This window comes from Mycteria americana, chromosome 4 (genome assembly GCF_035582795.1).
Source record: "Mycteria americana isolate JAX WOST 10 ecotype Jacksonville Zoo and Gardens chromosome 4, USCA_MyAme_1.0, whole genome shotgun sequence".
Lineage (NCBI taxonomy): Eukaryota > Metazoa > Chordata > Aves > Ciconiiformes > Ciconiidae > Mycteria > Mycteria americana.
In genome coordinates, this window is record NC_134368.1 from 60,678,866 (window position 1) to 60,702,355 (window position 23,490).

Here is a 23,490-nt window from a genome sequence, read left to right on the forward strand (position 1 = left end):
AATCCCCAAAGTGTTCTACTGGTGTCAGGATCTGGACAGGGCTAATATAATCATTGGCCAGCATGAAAGAGAGGTGAGGATGTCCCTGCCTGGTACCTCACTGGTGAAGGTTGAGGGCCCTGTGCAGATGCTACAAAAATGTTACTGACTTCCTGCCAACCCACTCCTACACATAATGCTGCAAGATCCCCCTGTTTTCAAAAACTTCTGGAAGGTTTTGCCAGTGTCACTTACAGCCAGCAGTAAATTGTAAGGGAACATAAACTACAGGCTGGGAGTGCTTCCCATTCAGGTTAAGGATTTACTAGATTATTGGTTTGAATCCTGTTTTAATGTGGACTTGCTCGTAATGGCAGACATGCTATTCCTTTCTTCCTGTAAGCCTCTAATGCTAGTGGACCTTTGTTACAAAAGAGTAAATTCCAGAGCAGAGATGAACTTTAGTAGGCCAAAGGACATTTGGAGCACATCATGCATCACACCCTCTCTGCTATGTTGTTTGTGGTGCAAATTTTATACCTGTTCTAAATCCACTGTGACCACGTGGCTCTGCATGGCTGACTAAGCAGCCATCAGTGTATGGATTTCCTGTTTTCAATTGGGCATGGAGCATACTACACACATTTTTGAGAAACGCATCTTTAATTTTTTCAGTAAATCAGCTGCGATGTCTATGGAGCACCAAGAACCATACAGTGTAATTCTAGAAAACTGCAGGAGTCTTCAGACATTTCAAAATGCAAATGCTGGAGACTGTTGGCAACCCCGCTTGAGTCGGAAACAATAGACAAGCTGTGCTTGCAACTTTGCCTATTTCTTTTTTTTTTTTTCTTGCTGGTGGGATACTGCACATTTTAGTAGTAATGACTTTCATATGAAATAACATTTAAGTAATTATCAAAAATTATTTGCAGAAACTGTCTAAAGCTGCAAAGTTAAACCAACAAATGCATTTCGATAAAAACCACTTGCGTTGTATCAAAGGAACTGTCTTTTTCACAGCATACTTGGAGCTGACAATTCCTGAATATACAGAAAAACAGCTATCAAAGAAGGGATTGCCTTCAGCTTTTGCAAAGGCTAGCATAACATAAGATGTGAAGACTGGATATTTTCTACATGGGGCTTCAGAGAGAATACTTAAACATTTTGATGAGTTTCTGGGACACCTGGCATAGGTTTTTACTTGTGAGCAAAAGGCATCGATGAATAATTCGTATAAATGCCAGGAAAAACCCAAACCCACCTTTTATTTGCTCAAGATCATTCACATCAAAGGAACCCATCATTTCTTCCATACAAATGCTGTGGGGATTGCTTCACCCAGGACTGGAAAGCAGCCAGGCTGCATAGTATGACAGCTACTCAGCAGTCCACAGCAATGCTATACACCACTAAGAAGCAGTAACGGATTGCTGGTTTTAAATCTGATACACATTTGCAGCAAATGTTCAGAAAGCACTTTATTTCTGTGTTTTGACCATATCTTCTCTGACATGCAGTTTCATGAGCCTTAAGGTATGGTCTCAAATCTCAACTTTTTCTCGGACTCAATGTAAACAGTCCTACAAAACTGTGCAACTACTTCATCTCTTAACAGCTGCAAAATGGCATCCTACCTTTGCAACCAGTATTGAAGAGTTGTCTCAGCTCGTTTACTAGACTTTAGGTTGTATCCTAATGAAGCTAAAGTTTTTCTTGGTTTTGGGGGTTTCTCACAACATCTCTAGCAGTTCTTAAACTGTTATTCTGCCATGCATGACTTCTCAGATCTGCACACTGAGGAAAATTACTTAATTCTTTCAACCTGAAGTCTTTCTCTAATGCAGCCCAGTTAATTTTCAGGCACTTAAAATCTGACCCTGTAACTAATTGTTACTTTCAGAATAACTTTTCTTAGAAATAAAAATTCTACTGCTGAAAGTATTCTGCAGTTGTCCTCCTGCGTTCTACAGCTGGCTTGAGGCAACAGATGTTCTGGCTTTCCAAATAAAAGAATCTCAGCTCCAATGGGGTCCATGTCCCTCATGCAGCCTGACGTAGAAGCATTAAGTGCTCTCTATAGAAGTTCTTTCCACTGATCATCAGTGAGAAAACTTGAAATTAACAGGTAATTACAAGGGGTAGCTTCACCACTTACATTTTACGTAAGAAAAAGTGAGCAGAATCTAAGGAATGAAGTGAAATGAAAATGTATGCAGTCTCTTACTGTTCTTTCCTAGTGGGAAGAAAGCTCTTTCAGATGAGGAAAAGTAATTTAATCATATACTTGCCTCCAGAACTTGAAGATTGAGCCCCTCGGTTTTTGTTTTTAGACTTCCTTTTTAAAGTATCTAATAATTCCTGCTACAGAGTTACATTTGTGCATCTTTGGCATACTTGTGTACAACAAATAAAAAGAAAAATTTCCTGCAAAATTTCCTTTGTCCTGAAGAGACAAAGCAGATGCAAAAGATTCTTTCTCAAAGAACTGTCAAAATGTGGGTCACCTTCCCTCCCTCATGAGATGTCTGTTTGCTCCTTGCCTTCTTAGTATCAGAGTATTTACACAACACACAGGGAGTAATGCACCTTGTTCTTTAGAGCTTTTGCAGACTATAACTGTAGTAGGAGTTGGTTTTGGGAGCGTGCTGGGGTAATGCTTTCTTTAGAAATGCTGCTTTGGGGTTACAGTAAAATCAGATGGCCAAGACTTCATTTTTACATTGTATGCAAAGAAACATGCCTGGCAGCATAATCTTAATGCGTTGAATATGTACTTGTCATAGCAAAGAGTTTCACCAATTGGAAATATAGAACTGTTTCAGGTATTGCATCTACTGTCTATCATTTCACAAGGCATTTGAATTTATCTGGAGTTTCCAGAACTGTACTTACTGATGCTCTGTACGTGTAAAAATAAACTTTAAATATAAATTTTCTCAATGATTTGGAAATAGAGATGTATTAAAGCAAATCTATACCTTGTGTTTGCAATTATGTTTTGCCAAAAATGTACGTTAACACATAAGCCTCTAGTTTTGGCCATGGAAGCTTCGCAGTGGTTACATGTAGAATTACATGTAGAAAGCAAACAGAAGGGATTAGTTTTGCAAGACAGTGTATGACTTAGTTGTGGAGCTCCTTGTCATGGGACTATGCAAAGGATGCTTTGAGAGATATTTAACGCATCAATAAAAGGATGAGACACTGGTAACTATTAGCTGTGGTGGCTGGGATAGAACGTGTTGTGTACTTCTGGAAATGATGAGGGCACTGGGATATATGGGGGAAAGGTCACTCTCTTCAGCCTCTTCCTTATTACACCCTTTTTTACCTGGTCCTGCACTTCACTATTAGTCTTGCTAGACCTTTAGTTGATTGGGACTGGCTGCTCTTACTTTCTCAGGTTTCTATTGGCACACTTATAACTGGCTTGGATAAAAGACTAGTGCTGACTCTGCAGATCCCTGAAGCCACCAAGATCAGGCTTTTTGCTTTTGTTTGGTTGCCATTATAACACAAGATTGAGATGTGTGGTATATTTGGGGACATCAGGTAAACTTAAAGCTTAACCAGTGATATGTTAGAGAATCACCCTAAAAATAAGGAAAAAAAACCCCAAACCCCAGAAGTGGAGCAAAATAGGATACACTTAAATACTTAATAGCTGTCCAAAATATGTGTCTAGAACTGTAAATTATCCTCAGTCTTGATAGGTTTGGGCACAACTGTATTCTGGATATGCTTATGAAGAATGGCTGTCATGCTGTTTTTTTTTTTTCTACTGACAGGTGCTATATTATCTCATCCCAAAGTGATGAAATTGGGTGTGTGGCCAGCTAAAGATGGTGATCAATTATTTCGCGGAAACTCTCAATTAGTTTTCTTTGAACCATGTTATTCATCATTCCTTGTGGAGCAATTTCTTCAGGGCTGTCTTTGCTTGTGAGGCTGGAAAAGGAGAAAAACTGTGTGTATGTTTGGATGTTTTGCCTTTTGCTTTTTCCCTGAGAGCACAGAAGTTGTCAAAGGTGCTTCTATTCTGCAAGTGAGGTTGGCAGATCAAAGTTAGTTATCGCAGTCTGTCAGAGGAAGAGTGGAGATCCGAGAGATAGACCTGGTATCTCTACTCAAACCCTGCAAGAATGAAGAGGGATCTGGAGAATCAACTGATTTGCAGTCACTTATGACCGATTGTCAAGGTTGCTGCAGCATCGGGATTCATGGAAACCAGAAGGAAAATCCTCCTATGCCAGCAATGGAAGCACACCAGGTATTACTACTTAGCTATGTCTCATGGCTTTTATCTGTTTTATGCTGTTCTCGCTAGAACTGGTTACTCTGCTGGTTTTTGGAGGGAAGCAGAACACTGGTAGCAATCACGAGGGAGTTTTTTTAACAGCTCACTTCCCATCTTTACCTTTTGCTGTCAGTGGTACCCCCATTACTAACAAACTAAATCAGCCAGACTTCTACAAACACAATTTTTTTTTTTTCCCCTCTGTATGTATAATGACTGGAAGACTGAATGTTTTAGAAGGCATCGAAGTACTATTGTTTGTGTGGTGGTCCTCCCCCCCACCCCCCCCAAGATATTTTACTTGGTTGAGTCCTTACTTAATCTTATTCCTCCTTTTCTCTAATTTCCTTTGCCTCTCTGTCTCCTCCATCTTTGACAGGGAACTCATCAAGTTGTGTCCTTTACAAAGACAACTTTGCTAATGTGTAGCTCAAGGCCACGGTGTGTTTTCCTGAGGTGTTTCAGCATTGTCTGTGCAGCTCAGGATGTGTTTCCTTGTAGGAAACATTCTGTTGCAAATGGCTGCCCAGGAGAGGCTTGTTATTCTAGTTTCCCAGAGCTTCCTTCTCTTGTAAAGACTGATTTAGAGGGTTGGTGTGTGTTAATTGTTTTGCAATTATGAATCTTAAATTATGTGAAGGCATCCCCTTTGAAAAACTAGCAATACACTTGCTATCTATAGCTATTCAGTAGATTAAAGCGCCTTACAGAGGTACAGATAATGAAAGAGTATTGTGCTCCAGGCAGACTGTGCTAACTGAGCACTGGTGACTACAAATACTGTTGGACTTTACAGGCCACCTCTATCAGTCTGTATCCATAGCCTGTAGGTTTAGAGAACTGGACTGGGTTCAGAGGACCAATGGTCTTTATGGATTTGTATATTTTTAGCAGTCTATGTGTCATCCTAATTGATGGGCATAGATTGGCATTATATATTGAGCTTGATTCCTGGGGGTATATTTGGCTTATTTAACAATGCTATCTTTAGAATACCATCAGCACGCTAATCCTCATTAGTGGTATGAACAGCATATCTTGGTGTCACTTAACTAGATGAATTGGTACTGCTGGCCTAGGCTACTCTAGTGAATCTTTTTTTTAAAGTTTGTATAATAGGCATTTAAATTAAAGTATAATAAAGCTAAGAATTTTTGGTTTACCTTTTTTTTTTTTTTAAAACCTGTGTTATGAAGAGGGTGAAACTTTGTCTTTTTGTCACAACTTTTAGTCTCTTCACTTACTATCTGTGCATTTCTGAGCTCTCAACATGCAACTGTGACTTTTGTTGTGACTGAATATTACGTAGCTATGGGACTAGCTTGATGCGTTGGGCTACAAGTGCTTCAAGGAAACAAATTCTGCTGCTTTTCAAGGTCATCATTACAATTTGCAAAATGTGGCATGAAGAGTTCTGGCTAAAAAGTCAGAGAAACATCTTATTCCTCTGGTGGCTGAACTCTTCAGGTACTAAGGTAAACCTAAGGATGGGCATTGTGGTCTAGATGAAAGATACATTTGGGACCTTACAATGTCTCAGAGTTTGCTGAGCCACAGATAGGCAGAATTATAAGAAACAGTGTAAATATGAAATAATTTTCCCTGTGGTGTACCCCGCCTGCTTTCTCAACAAGTGTGCCTTGAGCTCATACCATGGTCTTCTGTTTGCTAGTAATTTTCTAATAATTTGTCAAGTTCAGCTCATGCTTTCGCTGTTCAGCTGATGTTTGGGGGAATGTTCTACAAGTGCTCCAAGATCTTCCTGAATCATAATAATGAATGTAAAGCTTGTCTTGAAGTAGATATGTTATTTTGTTATTCTGCTAGTTACTGTTTTCTGGGCCATTTACTAATATAATGTGCGTAATATTTTATATAATATCTTGTAGGGTTCCACAGTGAAAGCTGATTAGCTTTCAGATCACTGATCTACTTCCCCTTACCCTGATTTTCTTTAAAAAAAAAAAAAAAATTACAGTCTATAAGATGATCTTCTCTCTCATTCTCTAATAATACGGTTTCTTCAGAGCATCCTGTAAGGGTTGTTACCAATCAGGGGCACAAGTCAATGTAGTTACACGAGCAATTTACCTGCAGGGGTGTGAGTAGGGGAATCTGCCACCAGTAAGCAAGTTCTTTTGGTTTCCATTTACCTGTGCCTTTTAACTTACATTCTTTGGTCTAGATCACTGCTGTGTGGCACTGCTATTCTCATTGAGGTAAATAGCAAACACAGGTGAATTTAGGATTTCATCCTGAGAACTATGGAGCACCAAGATAGTCAGGCCAGGACTGTGCTGAATGTCCCTTCACATGGGAGAGGAAAGCAAGAGATTAGATATATGATGGGTTCATGGTGCTATTGACCTTAGTAAGGTCCTTTTTCCTTCTTTGCTCTGCAAAAAGGCATATGAGAAATGGGGAAGTCTGAAAAACTTGTTATAGGGAAGTGGATGAAAGTGTGGATAAGGCAATACTTAAGTTGCATTATTACCCCAGAATGTTCTGGTAACACCTTTGTTGTTTAAAGGAAGTATAAACATGCTTTTTTTTTTTTTTTTATAGAGCATTTGGATTGCTTTCTTTAGTAACCAAATACAAAGGTAAGCTGTGACAGTGGAAGAACCATGGTGATGCTAAATGCTGAATGCTGCCATAAAGTTGATTAAAAATGTGACTGAGCAACTTGTGTGGCCAGTAGAAACTGTGTGTGATATAATCTAATGTATTTGTCAATGCAAGCAAGAAAATGCTTGGGAAATGAATTTGAAAAAGAAGTGGAAAAAGACATTTAAGGATGTTGTAGAGTGATTTAGGTTGAAAGGGATCTCTGAAAGTTATATGGTCCAATCCTACTCTGAAGCAGGGCCAACTGTGGTTCTTGAAGCGTTTCTCATAGTGGTGTTTATAGCAAGTTGCCTTAACCTGCCAAATAAGATAAAACAATGGTTTTAATTTTAGTAATTCAGAATAACTGGTAGAAATGAACCTAGTAAATGTAACAGCTATTCATTTGGGCAACGCCTAATCTTAATCTGACAGCTAACACTATGGTACCCCAAAGAGTGCAAAAGTGGAATAATTAAAGTGCCATTATAGTACTGTTCCACATCTTTTTGCCGTTTCAATGTAACCTTTTAACACTGTATTTTTAATTTTTTAAAATGAAATAGTGTTTAAACTGCCTAACGAGGCCAGAGCCAATGGAATGTTTTGAAAGGGAAGAATATGTTTTGGCAATTCTGCTTGATCCATGTCAGAATATTTAGAGTCTGATCCAGGTTAGAATTGAAACCATATCCCCCTACTACTATGAAGTTATACATTGTTAAGGGCTGCTTCCAAAAGCAAAATACCTCTATCTGTTTTTGCTCTTTGTCCTGAGCGCTTAAACAAGCTGAGTAGGTTTTATGTGTGAAAAATAAGCTAGGTTCCTTCCAAGTACAAGTCAAAGATGATCACACTGATAACTTTGCTTGATGTAATTTTTTGGGAGCATCCTAAAAGAAAAGGGCTAGGGAAGAGAGGAGGAATAACTGTGCTGTTAAAATGCTTGATTTCAGTGACAGCAGCTCAAAATCCTAATGCTAGGACATTAGTTCTAATGTCACTTGAAGAAATTAAGTATATTTGACCTTTCTGATCATCAAATAAATGAAGAAATATAAATCCTACCTCTGGGGAGGCATGTTTACATAATAGAAGATTTCTAGGGTTGAACATCAAAACAGGCATGCTGAATGTCTATCTGGAGCAAATCACCTTAGCCTCTGTAATGGAAAAAAAATCTCTGAGGAAATGTGCTAGCTTTTGAAATAAAAAGCGGGACACTGCCATGTCTGTTGTTGCCAAGTATTTACACTGACCTGTTTCCATCACTTACTCAGAACACATTTTCAGTCTGGCTGAGCACTGTGCAGATGTGGAACAGTTGGATGTTCTTAAACATGGTGTGGTTTTGGGGTTTTTTTTTGTTGTTTTTTTGAAGACACTGCTGTTGGGCTTATACAGCCCCTGACACAGATGATGAGGAATGGGATGTGTTGATGGTTGAAAGTGAGAGCCTATTGCATTGTGAGAAGGAGACATCTCGAGTATGAATCCCAAGGCACTGGAGTAGCCCTTAAGAGTCCTGAATATACTCAGTGAGAGAAGGAACTGAATAAAAGCCAAGGCAAGGTACTCAACTGAAAAACCTATTTTTCACCATTTAATGCTTTTATTATCAAAAGGAGTTTTAGTTTGTCTTCCTGCTCCCAGGCAGCCCCTGCACATGATGAAACAAAAATAGTTTTGGGGAGAGAAGTAGGAAAAAGGTGTGTGGTGAAGTGGTTTTAGTGTTAGGAAAGTAGGTCTCTCCTTGGTCTGCAGGCCTGTCCCTCTAAAACACACAAAATCCATGGAGACGCTTTCCCCTGCAAGCTATTGAATCACTGTAGGACAGACATCCCCTTCCTGAAGTAATGAAGAAGTTTTAAAAGGCTAGAATTTTTTTGAAACAATGGGTGTTAAAACAAGTTTTAGTGTTCATATTCCACAGAGCCTGAGACATCCTGGTGCAAGGCGCTGCGGCAGTGACTGACACAGCTGCCGTATCAATTTACAACTGGTATAGCTATGGCAGAGTGGGGAAGTATTATCATCCGCGTTTTGCCTATGAGCAATCAGAGGCCCAAAAAAGTGGAGTGATGTTCCCAAGGTCACACAGGAAGTCTCTAGCAGAGACAGAAATTGAATGCAGGTTTCCCAAATCCTGATCCAGTGCCTTAAGAGATCTAAAAATCAGATATTCATACCAATCACATTGACTGAATTTTCCTAACCTAATAATGTTCCTTTCAGAAGTGCCGTAGGCTGTGTAACAGGAGGTTTCTTTCCTTTTGAGGTTGCACTGCATTAAAGTCTATGATGTTGCAAGTCATGGTTCACTTTTTATGGTATTGCATAAACTAAGGGTGCTACCTCAGTGATTATGTGGTTGAAAGTAGTGATCGTTTGGCTTCAAAAGACCAGCTCTTCCTTATTATGGAGGCATTTGGCCTCCAACCCCAAAGAAAGTCCTGTTGGGCCAATGGAATAGCTTACAACTGATGACTTCTAGACAGGAAAATAGATGCTAAGATAGAGCTAGACTGGGAGAATATTTCAATTTCCTATTTAGCTTTTCAATGTTTTCAGGGGTCTTTGTTAGCAAGTCTATTGTGAGTTTTCCACTGGCAGTATTCATCATCTGAGCTACCCTATTCCTACCTGATTCCACGGCTTACTCCAAAACAGTCTCTTGAGTATGAAACTCTCTCATTAATAAGTACCATCTTTCAAGCTGATGGTGACTGGCATTAGGCCATGTTTGCCTCTCCTGGGCATTTTTCAGTCTCCAGTATTTTGTTTTCATTGGGTTTTACTGCTTTAGCTTTTTCTCACTTTTAAGTTCTCCAATAATTTAAGCTCTCCTGTGATCCTGCCAGCCTTTTTCTTCTGAAAACCAAGCTCAATCGCTTGGCAGATTTTCCCAAATGCTCAGGTTCTGATAATATCCTCCTGACGCTGAAGAACAACACAGTGAGTTTGAGTCACCCACCACAAAGAGGGTGACTTCTTCAAGTCACGTTTTGTGCTTCATCCCTTAGAGCCATTTTCTGTTACAAGTCAATTGCTTCGGGTGGGATGGTCAAAGAGCTCTGTCTAAGCATTGACTTCTCTTGGAGCAGAATGAGGGTGGCAATGAGTGAACTTTTTTTGAAATTTTGCTTCTGTCCTTCATTTAACTGGAAAAAGCTGCTGATATTCTGCTGGAGATGGTGAAATGCAACTTAGTTTGTAGGTGCACAAAGCCTCTAGTGCTCTCCTTTCCATACGTGCATAGCGAGGATGATTATAGTGACTAGAAAAAGTTCTTATTTACATCTGTTTCAGTATAGTGAAGTATGTTGAAATTAATTAGGAAGTTTCTGGTGTGGTAAAAATCATCATATAGGAGGAATGCAGACACATGACTTCCAAAGAGAAATTTAATTCCATATGGGTTGTGCCCTCTCCCAGCTAGGAATTAATTGCAACTTTAAAAGAAGATTTGATTATGTCTGTTTTAAAAATAAAAAAAAAAAAAAAAAAATCAGCAACAAAAACCCAACCCCCTCCCTTCTCTCTCATGCATAGCCACATTTTCAATACTGAGGAAATTTTAAATGATTTTAATTTAAACTTTTCTTTCATTACTTTGCTCAAGTTGAGAGAGTGCTTTGATCAACCTTTGAGTTTTATAATTTATTAGAGTAAAGGGAAGAGGATAACCTTCAGATGTCTTCTGTGGTAAAGCACTGATGTTGAAAATGTTAAATGTTTGCAGACTGAAAGCATGCTCGGCTGGGAAGGCCGAAAAAGAATAAACAATGTGACATGTTTTATTTTTGTTATTTATCCTCTAGTAAAAATACAAAACAAAAGTAAATATAAATCATATCTTATTCAAAACACTGGCATGAGTTGTCTGGAATGCACCTCTTTGTGGTGGTATCCTGCCATACCATATATGATGTCAAAACATATGCAGTTAGCTCTAAGGTTGTCAGTACAGCAATTTTGTTAAATCCTTCTAGCTTCTTAATATATACATTGTAAATCCTGTGAAGGACACTTGTGTATCCTTATTGACACATGTCATAGGCTTTGCTGTTAGGCTGCAGTTCTGTAGATTAGTGGCTCTGGTTGTACTTTCCATAGCCTGGTACTTGTTTTCTAAGGTGTTTCATTCGACTCACTCAATTTTGTTTCTTTCAACTGTGGTATAAATCTGAGCACCTAAATCCATAATTCTTTGACTGCTGGTGCTGACAGTGTAATTAGAAATAAGAGCATTCATATTTGCATTTGTAATTCATTGTGGGGGCACAAATTAAACCAGCTGAAAACATCATGTGTGAACGACGTATTAGCTGACAGGGCAAGTTAAGTGTGAGGAAAACGAGCAGTATGCAACACGATAGTATGGATCTTGGTGAAACCCTTTCTGTGAGCTGCAAAAATAACTCTTGTGATATAGCTTTCCTTTGAATAGCATGACCTTTCCACTAAAGTCAAATGAATGAACTTGGATGAGAGTAGCTGGCCTTCTCCCAGGTGCTACTGAGCATCAGTGAAATGATGCACCCTATGAAACGTAATATTAGAACGTGGCTGTTTTAGAGAGAAAATCAATATGCAAAACTGGAAATATTGAGGTCACTTGGTGAACAGTGTATTTTAATGCACAGTTCTTGGAATTCAGTGCTAACTTACACAAATGTCAGCCCTGAAAGATGCTGGTGGACTTGCAGCTGAGATGTTTATTGCTCATTGTCCTCATTGTTTGCTTGGTGGGGAAATGCATCTGCAACAGAGTTGCTACAAAGAGTTACAGCAATAGCTTACACTGCTATTGTCCTCTGGGACTGAAACTTATTGGGATGGCAGGCATCTTAATAATCCATGTGTCGGACCTTTTCATGTAGTCAAGTGACTTCTTTGGCCCACTGACCAGTGTTCGTTTACACCAGTTAGTGATCTAGCCCCCAACAGTAATTTAATTCTGTTCTTTTACTAGGTTACCTAGCAGGCTGTGGGGTCCCTTCTGTTGGTAGGTCTTAACAGTGGTTTAAACAGAACAATTTAGGTACACTTAATTTTGCCTCAGTGTTGAGTGTTTGCTGAGATGATTTAATGCAGTTCTTATCTTATGCTTCTGTGTACTGTAACTTCAAAAGCTGGATCCATGTTAGGTTCCTAATAATGTTTCAAATTTCTGTTTGAACGACATACAAACAGAGGATAGGTGCAGGATGGTGGAACTCTGTGCTAACATCATCTTTGTTTCCAGAGGGAGATGATATAAAACATGTGGTAGTACTATTTACACAATAAAGAGCTGCATACAAAGAGTAAAGCAATGTTAGAGTGGACAGTGGTAATATTTCATCTGCCAGTTGCAAGAAAGAGGGAAGAAAGTTTGGTAAAATGTAGATTAGTCTTAAGCATAAGTATGACTACATGGAAGATCTGACATGGAAGATCTGTTTTGGGGTCTTATAGGATGTGCAACCAGAACTGCAGGCACAAGATGCAGAGAATTAAGGGCTGGGAGAGATTATGATATGATCTGGTCTAACTGCCTGTATTCGGCAAGACAGGAAACTTGACAGAAACAATACATAGGCATTGATCCCCATTGCTTGTTTTTAGTTGAAACATATCTTCCCAAAATGGTGATGTGATATAATGAAAATTTTTCCAGTTCTTTTTGTAGTTGCTACCATGGTTAATCAACTTCACTGTTCAAAAACCAAAACATATCTTTATCTGCATTTGCTTGACTTTACTTGCAAGATACTACTTATAACTTTTAACAGTGGTTCAAAGAAGTCCTTTAGGATTTAGTACTTTTTATATGAAGATACTAGTATATTCTGCCTTAATAAATTAAACAGATTTAGCCTTTTAAAGTCTAAGAATTTTCTCCAGTCCTTAGAATGTTTCTGTGGCTCTTTCCTGCACCCTCTTAAATTTCCAATGTATTTTAAAAATAATCTGCATCCTGGATCTTTATGCTGTATTTTTAATCCTTTGGTTTCAACCAGAAAAACCTACCTTTTCCCCCTTCTTCCTCTCTACATTCATCAACCCTTTTTGAATTGGCGAAGTAGTTGTCCTCCTAATCAGTTAAACTCACTTCTCTAGGATTTTCAGTTCTAATTACTTCTCTAGGATTTTCAGTTTTCAGTTGAAGTTTCTACCTAAATCTTTCCTTTCCATTAGGTTATCTTACAGTTTCCTCAGTTTCAGGGAGCTGGCCATTTCAAAGCTCAGTGATAGGACCGTGCTTTGCTTAATTCTTCTTCCATCCTTTTCTTTCTCCACTGATCCCTACTGCACTTTCTCTGCATGTGTGCCTTGCAACCTTAATGTTCTTCAGCTAGTTTCCAACAGAGGTGATCCATGAGAAATGGGATTTTCCATTCATATCTCTTCAACAGGACTGTGATGTGAATATCTATGCTACCAAAATCTTCAGCTTCACCAGCTGTGCTGTTCACCCCATTGCAGGTGAGTGGGAATTATTTCTTAGATAGGATTTTGGCTTGGTTTTTCCTCTTCAACTCTTTCATAGTCCCTGAAGTTCTTTAATGTGTTATGCCATAATGGAGTCTTTTCCATGTGATGAGATGCAATGAAAAAATATGGCATCGTTAGTACAGATATACAAGATAAGCAAAGGCTCAACAGGATTGTGACTTGAATTTGGCATAAAAGGCAAAATTTTCTCCTGTCCTCCCATGTTTTTTTTTTCTTCTCAGTTATCGATCATAATTTGATTTTTGTTCCAATTTAGGATAGTTGACTGCTGCTTTTGGTAAAAACTTTGAGACAGATTGTGGAATAATATGTTTCATCAAGTTCTCTTCTTTTTAAGCTGGAATTTGTCTTAAACCTTATGGGATGTGATTTAATAACTTTCTGAAATTAGTTGTCAGGGCTAACTGTATATCCACCTGTATCTACCCAGCTACCCTATTCTGTTTGAATATTGTTCATTTTTCATTCTTATTTCCTGCAGCATATAATTCCTTGGTCTAATGATATACTGCATGACAGTGTTTCTGTTGGACAATTTTGAATTTGCTAGGTGCCAACAAATTTGAACAAACCTCTTGGTTTTGAATTTAGATAAGGAAAAATAGCTGTTGTAACAATCTTCTGCATACCTCAGTCCATAACCTTTTTTCTGTGTGATGCCTCTAGTTGCTTCTTGTCTGAAATATGTCCAACTGCTTCAATTTCCAACCTTATGGAAGGCCCTTCCCCTTGTATTCCCTCACTCTCAGAGCTTTGTCTTTGCACTCTCTGATTTTACAATATCTTCTAAAAATAGAGGGATTGTGTGTGAGTAAATAGTAAATTCACTGTGAATTCAGGATATTGGATGTCTGTGGGTGAGGGAGAAACAGGCCAAATGGAACTTAGATCAAAACAAATAGTACATTTGGAAATTATATTTTCATTCCTAATCTTTAAATAAATGGGGGAGGGGAGAAGTCAAAATCAGTTAAGTTGGAAGCAAGCAGTTGGGTGTGTTTTGGGTGAACACAACACAACGCTGGCTGAATTACAAAGGAAAAAAGCAACTTTTTGATTTGTCAAGGAAATGGAAAATAGTGGGACAGCTGTGTTCTGGCACTTCCCTAGGTCCATGCTGTTAGTGACATTGAGGAATTCTGGAAGTTATCAATTTAACTTCAATTTAGTCTCTGGAAGCCAGCACTGAGTATCTGTATACCACCCCCCTGCCCTTGTCTCTCTTCACTAGTTCAGAGGAAATAAACCTGCCCCTTACTACTTCTCAACTTACATTGCGTAAAGATCTGATTTGCAAAGGGGTCTCATCACAGTCTCCTTTTTGTGTGCACAGTTTTACGCATGTAAACACCTGCAAATTCATTTTTCATGCTCTGGCTCTTAAGACTGTTATTTATATGTGTGCTTATCCACCAAGATTATCTCAGAAGGGGATGCACCCCAATGTACAGGCTTTGGGGTGCATCTGTTTGAGGTAATCTTGGTTTTGTTCACCTGGATATGTGAGTCTGGGTCTTGAGATGATGATATGCTGCAAAAGAAGAGGCAATGAAGATTATTAGCTGCCTAAATGTCTAAGGGTGATAGAGTTTTGAAATAGCTGTTGCTTGTGTCCTGGTAGTACTTAAAACTAGTGAATCAGAGAACTCTGCTGGGAGTGGTCCTGACATAAGTGTCTACAGAAAATTGAGCTAAACTTGCAAAGAAATAGCCAGGGACACCTTTGAATAACTCCCTTAGAGCACACAGGTGTAAGAGCAGGGAAGTACCTGTGCTATCTTACACCTGGGATAAGAGAGCAGACATGGAGACCCAGTATGTTCTCAATGCTCCCACTGTGCCCAGTCCAGAGTGAATATGGAAAGCGTGGGGCAGAGAACTGGCCTCTGGACAAGGTTTGGCTGATGATGGATTTCCAATATGGGAACAGCAATTCCTTTTCTTGATCACACAGGGTAACCGTTCAGACCTTAAGGTCTGATTCTCCACTTGCTGACCTGCATTTCATGCTGGAAGTAAATTCACTTCAGAGGAATTTAGTCTTGACCCATGCTCATCTAAATAAAGAGGTTCTGTTTTTTAACCATATACATAAAGTGATACAGATTTTGCTGAGCTGAGCTTGTCTCTAGGCTGGATGTTTAGAGACTATAGAAAAGGGCCTGGTATTACTAGTATTTATTCCTGTACAAGAAGGGAAATAAATAAGGGTCTTCTCATCTGTTTCATTTGGCATAAGGCAGTAAAATCACCCTCTCAACTGGTACTGAGCGTGGTGTGCTAAAACTGAAATCTGTCCTCTCCTATCCTTTAGAAAAACTGAAATGGTACACTTTGGCAATAAAATCACTTCTTTCACTTCATGGAGGTGGATAAAAGGGTGTTGGAGCAGGGCGGGGACACAGTTCTCCCCTCCCTGAAGAATGCCACAGCCAGGGGACCGCGGAGTTATGTTCCTCTGGAGTGAGACAGACCCAGAGACATGGATGTTTCCTAGTTCCTACGAGGATTGTGTGGTGAAGGGGATGTGTGTTTGGCAAGGGGCATGGCACAGAGGGGGACTCTGGCCCTTGACTACAAGTGGAGAACTTGCCTTTTACCAGACCTCCATGAATGTGGGGTCCTGCTTAGGTCTTGCTTCTCTCCCACTTGGTGACCTGATATACTGGGTGCTCTGTGGTCTGCTGGGCAGTTTCTACTGATGTTCGTGTTTCCAGTGGGGAAGAAAGCAGTTATAGCAGTTGGCTGGAAATATGTAAGATTTGGGGCCAGCGGGGGGAAGCCTGAAGAGGGAATTGGATCAGAGAATCACATGTTGAATGTGTGTGACTTGACAGGTTGGAAAAAGGGGCCTGTTTTGGTTATACCCCTCTCTTTTTAAGACACGCTGGGTGCGCGCGCAAATGTTCACAGAAGTGCATTCCTTTGCAAGATGTCTGCACAGCAGCTGGGCTTTGTCCCTGTGCGTTGTCAGCCTGCGGCACGTAGTAGTCTTTCTGGGTAAAAGTCCTGTATTACAGCAGTGTATTACTTTGAGAGGAAAAGGGATTTGAGGCAAGTTGTACTGAGGTATGGATGGTCCTCAGCCTGCCCTGCGATGCTGGTTCCCCCTGTGAAGTGACCAGCGCAGCCTCCTTCCCTCAGGCACACAAACCTGGTGGCAATGTGACAGTGCTTTCTTAATTTCATATGGGACCAGAATTTTGAGCCCAGCAAGTGCCGCTCCCCCATTTCAGGCAGTCTGTTGAAGGGGAAAAATACGGTGATGACATATGGAGGAAAAGAAGATGTCTTCTTTGTACTTTAGGACTGCTTAGAGCTCTTTAGTGCATGCTTTGCCATGCTGCATTGACTTGCTGAATCCTTGAATACTTTCCATAAGCTCTAGTGTGGTCAGATGAGGCCTCTTTTGTTCCTAAGCCTATGTATCTTTAAAACAATGGAAGTTGGAGTGAATTGATGTGAGTGCATTCAGACGAACTGATGGGCACAGCTCAGTGGGAAGATAAACCAAGCTGGTTTTGAACACTTGCAAGGTGGATTTCAAGGCTCCCTTATATTGCTGGGCTGGGCCAGGAGAAGTGCAGCTCGCAGCACGGGGTACTGTGGCTTGTGGGGCTCAGCTGGGGAGAGGAGGACCCAGTGTATGATGTACAGAGGGATAGCCCCAGTTAGAAAATAAAAGTACCTCCTTCCATACATGCTTTGGCTAATAGGATAGGAACACTTGAGCTGCACATGCACACACAAACAATATGCTCTAGGGAAAGACCACAAATATGCTAAAAATCATAATCTGATAAACTCAGATGCTTTCAAAATACAAATGTCCTGTCATTGCTTTTCATAACAAAAATGATCACTTAAGACTTTACCACAGCTTAACTATTCACAATGTAAACATCAACAAAACTGATGATTTTTTCAACACTTAATGTGCCTTTCACTGTGGAAATAAATGTTTTGGCACCCAATCAATCCTTCCTTATGATTTTGCTAATAGGAACCTACAGTGCAGAATCACCCTTTGGTTAGACAGCTGAAGAAAAGCAGATTAGATATGCAGATATCGAGACTCCTTTTCCAGACCATTTTCCATTTCTGAAACATATTTTGTTATCATCATTTTAATCTTTCCAATGCAATCAGAAATCTCTTTCCAAACTTCTGAGCCCATCCTCTCTTGAAGAATAGAATAGTTTATGGCTTCTCAATTTTTTTTTCCCCCCACTCGAGACCCAAACCAGCTGCAGGCTTCACTTTGTTTCTCTTCCTTCCCTCCTTTCCAGATTCAAATCCCAGAGTCTTGGATCTTGGCAAGAAAGTGCAGCAGTTTTTTTGCTGTGTGGGTTACTGGAGGCTGGGTGTAGAGGAGTAAAGGGTAATTGGGTCTCCATGCCTGCCTGTACTGCTGGTGCAACCAAAAGCAGCTGTTATGGAGTGCCCAGCTGGATTAGTGGGGCTAATTTGGTACATGCCTGGTGAAGCACCTCTTACTCCTTCTTTGTCCTGGTGCTAGCAAGATTTGAGTTACTTTCTTAGCCAGTTCTGTGCAATATAGAATCCCTCTCCTGGAGACTGTTTCTGGATACATTTTGGTATTTAAGATGCGCTGATCTTAGTAATTTATGCTATTGTTCCCATATATGTATCATTTTTCTGTGGCTTCAGGTTTCTACTGCCATTCAGATCATATTAAACGTGGTTTTTACTTTTTAAATACTAACATCTAGGATTAATTTAATCCCACATTTTTTCCTGGATAACTTAAAGTTTTGGATGAATCACTCCCAAAAAAATAAGAACATGTCCAAACCTCAGCCTAAACATCAAATTGAACCAGAATTCAATAGGTTTGGATGAAAGCCTGCTCTTGGGTCCCCCTCAAAGTATATACTGAATCAACGTTGAATCTGTCTTAACAAGTCTGACAGCCTTGCTGCATTGCCTACTACCTTCAGATCTTCTGTATTTGGGAGTTTCTTCTGCATGATCTATTTCTGCAGCATCTCAAACTCAGACAAGCAAGAGGCCTGAGATTTAGACAGAATTGTTAGAGAATGGAAAAGGGATTATTACTGAAACCTGATGTTGCCAATTTGTAACTCGTTTTTCTTGCAGGTAAGACTTCTTGGTACCTTTCTTAACAAAGGGAAATACTTCCAAAGAATTTTGTACCTTGCACTCCAACTCTATGAACTGAAAAAGAGTTGAAAGCAGTCAGAGTTCCCTACCAAGACCTGGAAGGCACTGGATAAAGTCAGCAACCAAGAGTGACGTGTATTCAGTTGCAAGACACATCCACAAAAGGAAGGAAGTTGTAATTCTCTAAAGCTGAACTAGGGCATTGCATGACAAATGCTCTTCTGATTCCCAGTTTCTTGGAAATTCCCTGAATTTTCTCTCAGCTCTAAACCTGACTGCTGTCTTATGTATGTACAGGAAAGTAATCCTCAATTGCTTCTTAATTGTCCTTCTACTAATTTCCATTACCCTTTCCTTCAATATAGAAAATGTGTTCTAGTTCACTTTTTGGAGAGATCTCGGGGTGCTGATCAAAAGCAGTTCTGTGTTGCATATAAAATTGTAGTATCATAAGCAATATAAGTATTATTCAGCTATAAATCAGCAGAGAAGCTTACACTTTCATTACATTAAAGCAGAACCATCTGTAATGTCACCTAATAAGGATGAAAGGAGCACACTGGAGCTCACAGGAGTTGTTAAAGGTGGAAGAGAGAAGTAAGGGTTGAAAAGGCATTTGCAGTTTCAGTGAAAGGAAGATAATTCTTTTACTATAACCTGAGCTAAAATTTTCCTTTTTCTATAAAATTAAATTGATCTGGGGATAGGAAGAGAAAAATGGTAAAGAAAACAAGTGTTAGAGGGAAGAAGAGTAAAACCTTCAAATTGCTCAGAAGTTATCTGAGTTGAACTACATCTTGTAATCCACCACCAAGAGTGATGTTTTAGTTACCTTGTAAACATCTGAATTTTTTTTGGTGTTCCAGTAACAGTAGAAATTCCTATACTTCCTTTTGTTGAAGTTGGAACGGGTTCATCATACAGCTGCTGTCTTTCTTCTTCTGGACTGTTTCTGTTCTCACTGAGGGTCTCTTTCTCCTGCTTTTCACAAACTTTGCAGTCTCTGCTTCCAAGATACGTGTATCTCTCTCACCTCACTGCTTGATGGGAATCCTCTATCTCTGCCTTTCATCTCTCCTGCTTCCCACTATGGAAGATGTATTTTATTCCCTCTCTTCTTCCCACCCCTTAAGATGGGCTGTTATCTATCACTTACCCTATCCTGACAGACAGGTTGCAACCCTTACAAAGGTCAGACCTAGGGGTGAGGTTTGTGTCCATCTCTTTTTCTACGGTGAGATCTGAGAAGCTCAGGGCTGTGTTGCATTCTGAATTTCAGTGCAGCAAGCTGACATAGTAAAACAGTGGGGCAAAGGAAGGGAGGTCTAACAGCGGTAAGTAATCTGTTCTCCTGATGCAAGGCCCAAGCAGGGTAAAGTTAAGGAAGGCTGAGCTGTGATCCTTGTGTGCAATAGTGTTCTGCAGCTCATTGTCTCTCTTTTGGTTTGGTTCATGACAATTTTTATCAAATCCATGCTTATTTAGATATTTATGTCCCTGTGCATATGTTGTGATGAAATATACTGTTTTAATCAGGAGTTTCGGTTTGGGTTGTTGAATGCAGTGTCCTTGCCCTTAACCAAAATAAAAACCAGACTTAGTGCACACATATAGTGCAGGGAGGAAAATGGATATAACCTTATGATAATATTTCATCTAATATAGTTGAAGCCAGTGGTACTCACTAGGATTGGACTGTGGCCCAAATTTCAGCCCCAGAGCACTTCCGGGGGTTGCATAGAGTTGTCATCTTGGCTACTCTCCCCCTCTTTTCTCCTCCCCCCTCCTCCTCTTCCCTCTGCTCCAGTGTCTGAATTAAGCAGTTTGGCAGACAGGAGAATAAACTCTTGTAAGGGTCGGGAAGAATGTGGATGTACCCGCTCCAGCAAGGCTAGTCTTCCAGGCTACTTGTTTTTGTTGTTGTTAATAATAATTATTCTGAAGTTTAACATTTAGGAGAGAACTGGGGACAAGTGTAGGTTAGTATTGCACAGTCTTTTGGAAATAGTGGAAGAATGTAGTCTTTGGCAAGGATAGCTCTGCAGTAAAGCAAAGGTGCAGGAACACCAGCACCTGTTATCAATGTTGCTACCTCCTTTACCACATTCAAAGCACCACCTATTTCACTAGTGCCAAGGCAGCAGCTCTGTTGCTGTGCAAGAAGCTGATTTTTCATACAGCGTTCACAATTTTGTAATGCCCTTCATTACAGGGTCTCAAATCCCTGTTCCCTGAAAAAGAGAGGGGGAGGCCTCAAAATAAGTCTTGGGAAGTACCAAGAAGGCCAATGGCATCCTGGCTTGTATCAGAAATAGTGTGGGCAGCAGGACTAGGGAAGTGAATGTCCCTTTGTACTTGGCGCTAGTGAGGCTACACCTCGAATACTGTGTTTGGTTTTGGGTCCCTCACTACAAGAGAGACATTGAGGTGCTGGAGCGAGTCCAGAGAAGGGCAACGAAGCTGGTGAAGGGTCTGGAGCAGAAGTCTGATGAGGAGCGGCTGAGGGAACTGGGGCTGTTTAGCCTGGAGAAAAGGAGGCTGAGGGGAGACCTTATCGCTCTCTACAACTACCTGAAAGGAGGTTGTAGAGAGGTGGGGGTCGGTCTCTTCTCCCAAGTAACAGTGATAGGATGAGAGGAAATGGCCTCAAGTTGCGCCAGGGGAGGTTTAGACTGGATATTAGGAGAAATTTCTTCACCGAAAGGGTGGTCAAGCATTGGAACAGGCTGCCCAGGGAAGTGGTTGAGTCAGCATCCCTGGAGGTATTTAAAAGACGTGCAGCTCTGGTGCTTTGGGACATGGTATAGTGGTGGACTTGGCAGTGCTAGGTTTACAACTGGACTCAATGACCTTAAAGGTCTCTTCCAATCTAAATGATTCCATGATTCTGTAAGTACTTTTGGGCAAGGCAAACGGGCATGCCTACTCCAGAATTTCTAAGCTTTCTTCAGTGCTTGCTTTTATTCTGGTGTCTGAATGTAAGGTTGGGGCACTGGACCCTAGTTCTGATGATCTCTTCAAGTGTAAATACAATGCATTTCCCTTTTTTTCTTATTCTGTCCTCTCAATCCTTCCCATCCTCTCCCTTTTTGATATCTTGTCTTTTTTTTTTCACCCCACATTATTGTATTGTCTTTTTTCCCTCTTTTTCAAATCCATATTCCCATCACCCAGTTCAAGCTCCCCCCACTATTATTCAACGTTCACCTTATTTGTCTTCACCACGTAAGTTTTTTTCATCACTTAGAGCATCTCCCAGCCCAGTCTGCTGTCTTTGTTTTCAGCCAGAAAGCTTTGCACTCTGCTGGGAGGATGCATCAGGCTTTCTCTATTGGACAAACTGGGAAGAGATTTGTGTAGTAATTTCTAGGTGGCAGGTCAGTCCCTGCCACTGCAAGCTCTTGGCTCTGTGAGAAGTGCTGCACTGCCTGCTGCGTGGCGTGGTACTGCTCCTCACCGGATTACAGGGACTGTGTCTTGAAAGCACTGGGCAGTGAGTGGAAGATGCTGGCTACAGTCCCTGAGAGCTGCAGCCAGCAGTTTGCATAGGGGGATTGTTTTTCAGTCGTTCAGTATTTCCAGAATTTCTGGACTGTGAGCTCTGCTGGGAAGGAACCGCATTTCCTTCTGCTGGCCCATCAGGGCAGGGCCAAAGCTTCAGCTGGGCCTTTGGTCCTGCTGCAAAACAGCATCTTTAGTAAGAAAGGCTCAAACAGCTGGGCTCCTGAAAATTTTAAAAAGCCCTGATTTTTTCGAGGGTGGTGATTGTTATCTATGTGCAGAGTAGTTCAACGAATGAGAATGACATCACTGCTGCCAATTTAGAGACCCTATATGTGTGTTTGGGGGTGTGTGTGGGAAGCAAGACCTTGAAATAGGAATAAAACTGCTGGGAAAGAAAGTGGCTGCGTGACAGCTTGTGCACAACAGCAGGGTGTTTTGCACTGCGGTGCAGCTTTAGGCTGTGTGGTGGCTTTGACTCAGCAAGTGCTGGTTGCCCAGAGGGTAGGTGATTGGTTTGGAGGTTTTGCATTAATAAAAGTTACAGTCCTGCAGCTGCATCTCCATCTCCATCCTCTCATTCCAGAATGGCATGCTGTTATACCAGTGGAATTACTGTGCACTCCAGACTTTAAACCCATAAATTGCTAATGCCAGACTGTTCTGATGAGCAGCTTTTTGATATCCTTTACATGTTAAAAAGTACTCAGGCCTGTTGACAAAGCAAAGAAATGGTGTCAAAAATAATTTTAAAACCTTTTGACCTGTAAGGTTTAAGAGAATTAGGCACAGATTCTTTGCTTTAAGCCTCTTGGTGACAAGAAATATGGTCCTATGCCAGCCAGTTTGACTGACAGTGGCGTTTGTAGTTTCAGCTGCTAATACAGTATGCTCCTTGTATATTCCTAGTGTGTAAATATAGAAGACTATTTGTCACCTGGGTTGATGGATTATGCATAAGTGAGACAATGTGGTTAAGATTCTAAAGCATAAATGAAAAATCATAAACTTTACATAACTCAAAGCAATGCTTAATACTCGTAATGAAGTATCCTTATTTTGATCAAGGGAAACTGTCAGACTTTCAAATAAGCAAAGATTATGCAGCTACCATGGTGGGTTTTTTTATAACTACATGCTACTAACCTGCATCATTGGATTTTTGATAGCCATAATAAAATGTATTGGAAAATTGATTAATTTTAAGAGAGTCCTCATAGCCAGCTGCTTTTATTTCTAAATGTCATGTATTCAGTCATTGTAGGCTCCATCCCTTCAAGTGGAATTCCTGGCTGAATGCGAACCTTTGCATAGGTACAAATGCACTCTTGTTTCACATTCTTCAATTAGTTTTTAGCATTTTCATGTGTACTTGCATAAGTTTATTTTTCCTGAAAGCTTTCCCACCACAAATAGTTGGCTACTTACTCACTTCCCACTGTGCCATAATTACA